Source organism: Aedes aegypti, chromosome 2, assembly GCF_002204515.2.
Source record: "Aedes aegypti strain LVP_AGWG chromosome 2, AaegL5.0 Primary Assembly, whole genome shotgun sequence".
NCBI lineage: Eukaryota > Metazoa > Arthropoda > Insecta > Diptera > Culicidae > Aedes > Aedes aegypti.
The window spans coordinates 229,293,233-229,304,668 of record NC_035108.1 but is presented as its reverse complement, the minus strand read 5'-3'; positions in this window follow the sequence as shown (position 1 = coordinate 229,304,668).

Sequence of the window (11,436 nt, the reverse complement as noted above, 5' to 3'; positions counted from 1 at the left end):
CACAAAATCACGTAACACTTAATAATAGAGTCTGTCCACTAGGAGAAGGTCGATTTAGGAGTTCTTGTCTTGGCAGCTCTCTTTTAGCTGACTGTTAATTTGATTTAATTGGATGATTTTTCCGTGTAGAGAGGAGCTCTTTCCCACCAAATCACGTAACTTTCAGCCATAGAGTCTGGCTGCCAGAAGATTCCCACCTCATATTAGGATAATTAGGTAGCAGTAAACCTTTTTCTCTTGTAGGTGACACTCAATCTGGAAAAGTGATTGTTTCCTCAATGGGAGCTCTTCTTTTCGAGATTAGTTGTCATCTCCAAGATTGAAGGAATTACCGGGAGAGGCTAACTTTCACGATCCATGATCGAATTGAAGAAATGGACGAATCAGTTCTCAAATTCGTGATAGATTCCCTGAAAGTTAGTTCTCCTACAGTGGCTCTCTACCCCTGCAGTTTAAGTTATAATTTGAAGCAATGATTGATCACTAGTGGAGGCTCTTTTCCTTCAAATTACATGAAACTGCAGCGCGAGCCTGACCACTATACTCCCTAATTATCATAAGCGGAAATAGGAGCTAAATGTTTGAGTTGTATCGAAATAGTATCTGAAATAGGAAAATTCAGCCTTATAGAAACATGGTTCGTCAGAATAAATCGGATCTTGTCCATCCTCTTTCCATCAACATTAGAAATTAAACTTTATTTTTAAAACTAGCTACTACTACCCTTAATACTAGCTTACAATTAGAAGAGAAAATAAACATTTTGAAACCTCTTCATTTTGTTTTCAAAAATCACCGACAAATTGATTCGGGAAAAAAAATTATTCTTCACTCACACATCCATTTATTCCCCCAACATTCATACAAATTCATTCATTCACTCGTTACATTCATACAGTTGTCTGGCTAAAAACAAGATCCACCAGGAACAACATTTTTTTCCACGTACACACGCAATTTATTATTTACACTACGACATATAATCTGTAATTTTAGGGATCCCTATTCTAATAATTTTTGGAGGTCTAGCTTCGTCGCAATAGACCCCTCGAGCGTTACGATTTCGGAGGTAGGAATTTAACTACCTTGGGCAGCTTTTATTTTGCTGGTAAACACCCCCCTGAATTTGACTCTGGAAAAATCTCCCAGAAAATGTATACAGAGAGTGAGAAAAAGGAGCTGATGAAAATGATGAGAATGAGGAGGAGAAATCAAAACAACAACAGTTTATCTGACGACGACGAGGGCAAGGCAGGCATGAATTGAAACCAATTAAGAATGAAATAATGTAAATAAACGGGTAAGCATTGAATGTTATTCGGTAGTAATTGTCTTTTCAGGTGATTTGATGCAGAAGCGGTGAAGAGAGGGAGCAGTGCAAATGTTCCCCAAGATTTTGTATTGTCCGTATCACCCGGGTTTCAGGTGAACAGCTGGCCAAATGCCTAAATTTTTCCCGGTCAGATCTTCCAGCTCGTATGAAGAAGAGCCTATTTTAGCTTTGATTTTGCACGGTAAGTATTGTCGCCCCAACTTTGCATTGTAGTTGTCGACGGCCGACGATTGTTTCATGTTCTTTCGGTAGACTAGTTGCCCTACCGAGAAAGATTTTGCGAACGTACGGTTCCGCAAATTGTAACGGTCCCGAGACACGTTATGGGCTTTTTCGAGGTTTTGACGGACAATTTCGTGAAACTTGGTGAACATTTGCTTCTGCCTTTCTTCCCTCTCTTCCACAGACAGCTCTTTGCCATGACGGGCGAGACGGTGATCGGATCCCTGCTCCGCTAGCTCCGCGCCGTGCGTAATGAAGAAGGGTGTGAACCCAGTGGAGGAATGGACACTTGTATTGAGCATCAGCTCAATTTCAGGGATTTTCGTGTCCCATGCGCGCTGGTCCTCTTGGACGTATGTGCGGATTGCCGCATTTATTGTCCTATTGACACGCTCCACTGGGTTTGATTGGGAATGATAGCGGGAGTTCAACCAGTGTGTGATTTTGAAGTGGTCCAACAGTTCTTTGAACTCTTTGGAAACGAATGTGCTACCATTGTCCGTGATTATCGTTTCAGGGACAGAGTTCCTGTAGAACCACTGATTTTTCAAAATCACACACATGGTTGAACTATCCAGCTTCTTCACCGGATGGATCATTACCCATTTGGAAAAATAATCGCATATTACCAGAATATGCTGGTTTCCCCTCCGACTACGTGGCAGAGGACCCACAAAGTCCAGGGAAATTATCTGCCACGGTCGAGATGCACAGCGCATTTTGCCCATTTCTGGGGTCGTCTGCACATACGACGGCTTGACCTCTTTGCAGGTGGAGCAAGCCTGTATGTACACTTTAATGTCATTGGCCATTTTTGGCCAATAGTAGCGTTGACGGACGCGAGCTAGCGTTTTTTCGTAGCCAGGATGAAATTGGTCATCGTGAACCGATTTCAAGATTTCGAGAATCTCGTCGGTGGAAAGGACTTGCTTCCATTCGAACCGCGAGTCAAAAGGTATATTTTTGGCCACTATGAATTTAAAAAGCCTACCATCTTCGACTTTGAAGTCGACGTAGTCGTCGGGGTTGTTCTTCACCTTCTCCATCAGGGAGGTATACCACGGTGAAGTCGATGAACCTTGAACCACAGCAATGCTCCGTGACAGAGCATCCGGGACGACATTTTCTTTGCCTTTCCGATGTACTACTGTCATGTCGTATTGCTGAAAGTCCAAGCTCCATCGACTGCATCGTGATCCTACTTTCCACTTTGTTTTGAGGATGTGGGTCAGTGCCGACGAATCCGTCACTAAGGTGAAGTGGTATCCTTCAATATGTTGGAACCTCGACCAGGTTACTATTGGGAATTTCGCGTATTGAGAAGATCAATCAAACACACTAGTATTGCGGATAAGTGTAACATAAAAAACGTCTTTATTCTGCGATCTTTCCAACTACAGTAGTCAATGACAACCAAAAACAAAACGCGCCAACAAGCTGATTCAAGGGGTACCTCAATACTTTTTCAGTGTACTACAATGTAAGGGGTGTGACACTATTATTACTCCGACACTCCTCCTTAGTGTCTACACCACTCCCCCACACTCCTCCTGGATTGAAACGCTTATAAACTCCTCCTGTCATCTAACTTCTTTCTGTATTCACTTTCCTGGCTGACTCAAATAGAACAGATCACCACATTTTTCACCAATCAGTACTACCTTTCGATCTTTAGAAATTTGGCAACCATCAGGTCCAAAGCAAACATTATATCCTTCTTCCACCATACGATTTACAGAGATTACGTTCGCTTTCAAATCCGGTACATACAAAACATTTTTCAGTTCGACGCCAATCTTTTCACCATTCCTTCCACATCCGATAAGCTCTCCTGTACCCGACGCTTTCACGAGTATTTTCCGGCCATCAGCCAAACCGATATCCTCTCTACGACGCATTGCATTATTCAAGTTTCCGATATCGTTCGTCATGTGTTTCGTACATCCGCTATCAATCAACCAGCCTTCCGAACCATATTTGTTCCTTGTAGCGGTAACGAAGCACACATTTCCACCACTCGACGATCCGTTATCCTCCCTCCAGCGTCCGGAATTCTGCCTGCGTTTGACATCCTCGATCTCCCTGACTTTGATTAATCGCGGACAATCCCGACGGAAGTGTCCTTCCTCGTGACAGTAATAACATTCAAATTTGGCATACCTTCCATCGTTGCTGCTAATCGTCGTCTGCCGCATAGCCGTTTTAAGCGCTCTCTCCTCGTTATCCTCTTCATTCTCACATCTGCGGCGCCATTCATCCAGCAATTTCCCCTTTACATACTCCGTCTTTAAATCCGCTTCCGGGTGACCTTCCAAAGCCGTGATCAACGGATTATATGAAGTCGGCAAACTCGAGAGCAGAATGGCAACGATCCAATGTTCTGCCAACTTCTCTCCCATACCATGAAGCCTATGCACCAAACCGGATATCTCCGCCAAATGGTTGGACATATTGCCACCTTCAGACAAACGCACAGAACACAATTTTCTCAAAACATGGATCTTGTTTGTCAGAGATCCACGTTCATGATGACCCTTCAACTTCATCCACATATCATTTGCTGATGAAGCACCCATGACGTGCGATAGTTGGCTGTCATCCAGAGCTAATCCGATTGTAGCACGAGCAGAGGCATCTTTCGTTGTCCAAGATGCTGTGACATTTTCCGGTTCCGGATCATTCACTACCGTCCACAAACCTTCCTTAACTAGCAGCAGCTCCATCCGGAATTTCCAACTCGCCCAATTCACATCATTCAATCGCTCCATGGTTACCTTTGTCTCAGCCATTTTCGACAGCACAAAATGTTCTGTTCTCACTATCAATATGCAGCTGAATCCATTTGAAAACAACACTATCTCTTCTCTATACTGGGCACATAACCTGTTGGAACCTCGACCAGGTTACTATTGGGAATTTCGCGTATTGAGAAGATCAATCAAACACACTAGTATTGCGGATAAGTGTAACATAAAAAACGTCTTTATTCTGCGATCTTTCCAACTACAGTAGTCAATGACAACCAAAAACAAAACGCGCCAACAAGCTGATTCAAGGGGTACCTCAATACTTTTTCAGTGTACTACAATGTAAGGGGTGTGACACTATTATTACTCCGACACAATATACCCCCGGAAAGCTTCGATTGAGAGCAGCGCGGCTAGGGCCTCCTTCTCAGCGGCGTGGTAATTCTTTTGAGGAGTGGTGAGTTTTCGGGAAAAATAAGAAATAACCCTCTCACCATCCTCTTGTTGCTGTGTGAGAACTCCAGCAACCGCCACGTCGCTTGCGTCCGTCTGAATGACGAACTCTTTGGAGAAGTCAGGGAACCCTAGAATAGGAGTGCTGATCAGCTGCTCCTTTATCAAGCAGAAAGCTCTTTCCGCGGCCTCGCTCCAACCAATTATTTTGGTTTTGGATTTGAGGAGATCCGACAGTGGTTCGCAAGTCTTGCTAAAGTTCGGGATGAACCGACGGTAATAATTCGCCATTCCTAGGAATCTTCTTAGCTTGGTAATCGTAGTGGGCCTCTCGTACTCGACTATTGGTCGAATTTTATCGGGATTTCCACGAAGGCCCTCTGGACTAAGAAGATATCCTAGGAAGTGAATTTCCGGCACCCCGAACTGAGACTTCTCAATGTTGATCATCAGGTTGGCTCTGTTCAGTCTACGCGCAATTTCCCGAAGCAACTGTACGTGATGCTCAAACGTCTCCGTCACCACGACGATATCGTCGAGATAGACGAAGACATAGGGTTCCAGTACACCATGGCCAAGTACCCGATCCATTAATCTCGCTAGAGTAGCGGGACTGTTTACTAGACCAAATGGCATCCTTGTGTACTGGAACAACCCCTTGCCCTGCACGCTGAAGGCCGTGTATTTCCGTGATGATTTTTCCAACGGAACTTGTAGGAAGGCTTCCGACAAATCTATTGTCGAAAGATATTTTGCCTTCGGAAGTTGGCCAAGTATACGGCAGGGGTGCGGCAAGGGGTAAGCATCACGAACAGTACGTTCGTTAATCTTACGCGCATCTAAACAGAGCCTAACCTTATGAGGTTTTATAACTGGCACGCAGTTCAACGACCAGTCCGAGTTACTGGGCTCGATTATCCCAGCATCGAGCAATCTCTGAAGCTCCACCGACACTAATCCTTGCGTTTTGGGGGACATTACATATGGGAATTGTCGCACTGGAGGCTTCTTCCGCCATTCCTCGGCGATCTCTATTTTGTGCTCCGCCACTGGAGTAGTGGACAATTTCCCGGGGCGAGCTGCGATGAACAGTGTTTTAACATGATCGATCGTTTGTTGCTCAGAATCCGTTAGCACAGAAGATGGGGATGGCAATTCAAGATTTGAGTCGTCTCCTGTGTTTTCAATCATGGCGCAACCGGTAATGGTAGGTTGGATGTGGAAGGCTTTCCAAAAGTCCATTCCACAGATACAGTTGATTGCCAGGTTGGGAACCACTAGAGTGGGGACGACCTTGACCATGCCATTCCACAAAAATGGTAAATAAACCTGCCCGCGAACACTGAGTCTTTCTCCGCTCGCAGTGCGCAGATTTACTGGGTTTTGAAGCGGAAAGATGCGCTTTGGTTTAATGGAGCTGTAAACGGATTCATTGATCAGTGTGAGGTTGCTCCCACTGTCAAGAAGAGCCCGAAAGTTGACACCGTACACTTTCACAGACGTGTAGGGACGATTATCATCAGGAAATGGATATGAAATCGTAAATGAAGCGGGAGACACCGGATAGAGATTTCTCGTAGCCGGTTCGAAACACGGTGGAAGAAATACGCCTAGAAGTTCGGATTCAGCGGGCGGCGGTTTTGGCTCGCTGCTATTGCGTTTTTTGTGCAATAGGGGCAGTTGTTGGTTGGATACCCTCGAAATCCACAGTTCGCGCAAAGGACCCCCTTTGGAAGATCACAACGATCCATTCGATGCCCGAACTTACCGCAATTAAAGCAGTGTCGGCCGGATAGGGGCTGATGGGAATCGATAATTTCTTCCAAAGTGATTGGTGGACGCGTTGGGACACGAGAGGGGTTGGTTCCGGTTTGGGAACTGTTCTGTTGCTGACGAGATTGAGGAGGATTAGTATTGGTGTTGTTTCTAGGTGGGAACTGCTGTGCTGTCGTCGAAGGTTTATTTTGTTTATCTTTCGAAAAACCCTTCTTCGACTTTGTGTCGGAATCTACTGTCTCTACAGCGTTCACCGACCTTTCAGGTCCAAAAACCTTGTTGTAAACCGAGAAATTCACAGCATCGATTTTCTGGCCGGCGGACACGAGGGTCGGGAGGTCGGATATCGGGAGAAAGTTGAGCTGTCTCTTATAGTCAAGCCTCAAATTTTGCAGCAGAATTTGCACTTTTTCATATTCTGGCAATGGAACACTCATAGTTCCAAAAAGTTCCTCCATGGCATGGTAGTATTGGAGGAAAGTTTCGTTTCGTGACTGGTGGCGCTGATAAACTTTCATTTTTATCAGTGTATCTAAATCAGGATGCATGAATGTTCTCCTGAGCTCGAATACTAGATGCTGCCAGTTCATGAGACGATTCGAGGAGCGCATGGTCATATACCATTGCATGGCCGGCCCTTTAAAAAGGTGAATCGCGGATTCGAATAATTCGTGCTCTGAAACCTGTTCAGCCACCGACATAGCATGAACCATTCCCAAGAACTGATTCAACTTCAAACCCTGGTCTTCACCATCGTACTTCGTTATCGTCCACTTAGACACAGGTAAGGTGTGGCGCACCTGATTACCTGGACGAACGGAATTGAAGGGAGTGAATGGTGGATTAGAACTAGGATTGGAAAATGGAATCGCAGTTCCGGCCCATGGATGGAACGCCTGTTGAAAGCCTGGAGCTAGGTTTCCTTGCCAAGGATTAGAATTCGGCGCATTGTAAACTGCGGAAGCACCATGCCATTGACCTAGAGGCGGTACACTTCCTGAAGATGGAATTCCCCATCCAGGGTTGTAAGTGTGTGCACTACTAGACGGTTGAAAGGAGGAATTTTTCAAAAAGTGATTTTGAAACGATGAAGAAGTTTGAGGCTGTGACGTCGAGTTGCTCTGCGGTAGTGAAAAAGTCACGCTAGTGACCGGCCTTGAAGAGATACCCATGCTAGCCGAGCTGATCGTTTGAGATTGCAGTGAACTTGAGGGGAGAGAAATGGGAACAAATGAAGAGAACTCATTATAAAGCTGTGAGTTCGCCAACGGCTGTTGGCTTCCACTTGGAAGTACGGATTCTCTATTCTGGGACTCTCCATTGGGTTTGTCCCGTTTTGACAATTCCACTGCAAGCTCGTTTATACGAGACAGCAAAGCTTCTAACACCGAAGTGGTGCTTTCTGGGCGCTCCATGTTCGCTGCTTGGTTCCCACTTGCCACATTTTGGTGCATTGGGGCCACAGCATCATCTTCAGGGCGAAACAGATCTAATAAGTCTTGGTCCCCCAGTATCTCTCGAAGACCCGCTCCCGATGCCTCAGGTTCTGAATAAAAATAGTGATCTAATAGTCTCACCACGTCAATAAGCATCGCCTTCAAAAAACTTTCTGCTTCCCCTTCAGCACGCTTCGACAAAAGAACAATCCGATGACCGAAATGTAACAATTTTGCTTGACCTCTTGTTTTTATGTTACGATCATTCTGCTGGAGGCCCGCATAAATTTCCTCGTAATTTTGTCGGCAAAACCGAAGTGTTTCCTCCCAATCAACCTGAAGTTCTACCTCAATAATCACTTTTTGCGATTTTTCAGCCTTTAAATGCTCACGTAGGCTCCTCCGTCTTCGCGAATAGGTTGGATCCTCCCTAATTACAATTGAGCGGATATTGAGCTCAAAATCCAGCTCATCGGTCGACAAATGGTCCACCCTTAAATGATGATACCATTCACGAATTTGTTCTACTGCGCGTGTGTACTCATCGCTACGTGCTTCAGCCATTTTCAAACAAAAAGGTTATTGAAATAGAAAAAAATCAAGAAAAATATTCAAGAAAATTATCAACTAAAGAAATAAACTGTAATATGAATATCAAAATTAACAAAAACAAATAAATTTGAAAAAAATAATAATGAATGATAAAGATAATTATCTAAAGTATGAACTAAATTATACAAGAGAGCTTTTATTCCTTAAAAACATGCTAAAATAGGAAAAAAGCATAATAAAAAATTTATAGTTCACCATAATAACACCTAATTAAACTAAAAAGCTAATATTCGCTTTAAATTATGCGGAAAAGTAACTAAAATTAGGTATTCATAAATCAAGATAGCTTAATAAATTTACAAAAAAAAAGATAAATGCAAAAAGGAATGGAAAGAGAACAAGAACTAGCTTATTCTAACATCCACTAAATTAAACACTAAATATAAAAAGAAATAAATCACGAAAAAAAATAATTGTAGAAAAAAAATAATTATTGAAGCACGGTGTAATGAAAAATGAAACTAAGTCACTAAATATTTGTTTTAATCTGCTAATTCACTAATTTGATTCAGGCACTTTATCTAGAACAAAAGGTTAAAATTCTAAAGCGGATTCAAAAGAACGAACTATAATAGCAATACCAGAAATTCTCATCATCCGAACACTTCCAATAGATTTTCACTTTCACTGATAACAATACTATTTCGATACAATTCAATCTCTTTTCTTTAAAGAACAATTGGGAATAAAGGATTCCAATTCCTCCCGGAGCTTTCTTGAAAAGGGTTCCACTTTAAGGATAAAATGGAAACCTTTTCTTTTCACTTTTTAGTTGGGCGCCAATTGTTAGAATTACTCTTTTGGGCCAGCCTAATGTGGCCTTCTTGGAGACTCAGGGTCGTACAAAATGACTCCGGTGAGGAAATTGGGTGATGGCGGAAAACCTTCCCATAAAAGAGCGAGGTGGACTACGCACAAAAGATGGTAGAAAACAAGGCTCAGCGGTTATAAAATGAAAGGCAACAATAAAGGGCATTTAAAGTAACATTTTCTATCTATTCATTATTAATATGCTTTGAGGGAAATGGGAAGGTAAGGATAAAATGCACATTACCGGGTTTGAGGTGATCAGATGCAGCGCAATCCAAGCCGAACGGCGGCGGGCCACTTCCATCCTGGCAGCATTTCGGAAGGCAAGCTAGCGGCGATCTTCAAAACTGGGTGGTTTGACTCTCGGGCCGGGCTGAGAAACGGCAACTTCTTCGATCGCGCGAGACTCCTGCTCCTCCGTATAGGATTCACGTCACAGGCTTGGAACACCACCGACTTCTCCTTGGCACTGTTCACGGGAAATTCTGTCCCTGCCGGGCCACACAACTGCTGGCACACCGACTAGTCTTCACGCGGCACTAATTTTTCCGGACTGGCACAAAGCGTTCACTATTTTGGAGAAAAAAAGCGGGTTAAATTCGCGCACAGTTGCGATCTTGACGGTGTTTCACCTATTACAGTGGGGATTCGCTCGTTGGGGGTCCGCTACATGGAATGACTCGATGGTTGGATGTTCGCTGGTTGGAAAATATTCCAACTAAAAAGCACTCAAATGTCAACAGAAAATGTCAAACTGACTTTGACGTCTGAGTACCGTCGTATTTAAGTCTCCATATATAGAACAAATGCGTATGTATATGTGCGTTTCGTGACGATTTGCTCTTCAGATGCGTTAGTGTGGAGCATTTTCATCAGCTGTCAGTCGTTCCAACAAACGGGTCAGATTCGATAGATGGAAGGCAGTCGTGTTCCAACCAGCGAATCCCCGCTGTAGCTGCTGAAATCTGGATGACAACCAGTTTTGTTGATTCGTCGTCGTCATCTTCGTGTGTCAGACGACGAACGTATTGCCGACACCGATCGTTGGTGTCGAAGTGTGGGTGCGTTACGGTTGGATAGGGTATTGGGTAATAGGGATGTTCAGGAGGAATGGGAAATTCGATATTTTTTTTAATTTCATTTTAATTCTGTTTCATTTTAATTCATTAATTCATTTAAATACCTTATATTAACAAAACCGTGAGATCATAATAAAAAAATAGAAATAATAGTAATAAAAAAAGGAAAAAAAAATATGTACAAAAATATTTACAAAGATAATGTTACCTTTTGAAGGTTACACAGCCATTCTGTTTGTTTTACCACCGCAAACAAAAGCAATGTTCTGTCAATTCTCACATCAAACACATGGACAATAGTGTCAACATTGCACAGCTATTGCAATTGGGTTGGAATACTGGATTTGTGAAATGTTATATTGCGTCTGTCATTGGCACAAACGTGAACCTGTCAATATTCTAGAATCTATGACCTAAGGTCGATAGGGCAAAAGGTCGAAGAGGAATAAAGAGGGCATAAAAGGTCAAAAATCGTCGTTCAAAGATGATTTAGTTTTCCATAATGCAAATCACTTTCAACCTTTTGATCTTTTGACCTTTTGCATTTTCGACCATTTGCCTTGTCTTCCTTTTGTCTTTCGACTTATTGTCATTTCGACCTTTTGTCTTTCGATCAATTGTTCATAAACCAAGTCAGAAAGATGAATATCGCTCTTGAGTTACAAACCAAAATTGAAAAGATGTTGTTTGACATACTTAGTTGTAAAAGCAATGCAAATTTCAACAATGGATGAAAGCAAAGGAGAGGCAACTCGAAAATTTAAATTTCGGCCTCGACTTGTAAATTTTTAGGTCTAGAGCTGTCTAGAATATAGTCTACAAGATATTGACACTAGATTTTTGCAACATTTTCATCTAAATCTGTTTTAACAGTTCACCTCACCAATTTTTTTTAATTTATGGTGCATTTAAAATGATATTACAAACAACAAAATTAAAAAAAAAAAGTTGCACTAGACCCCCCGATG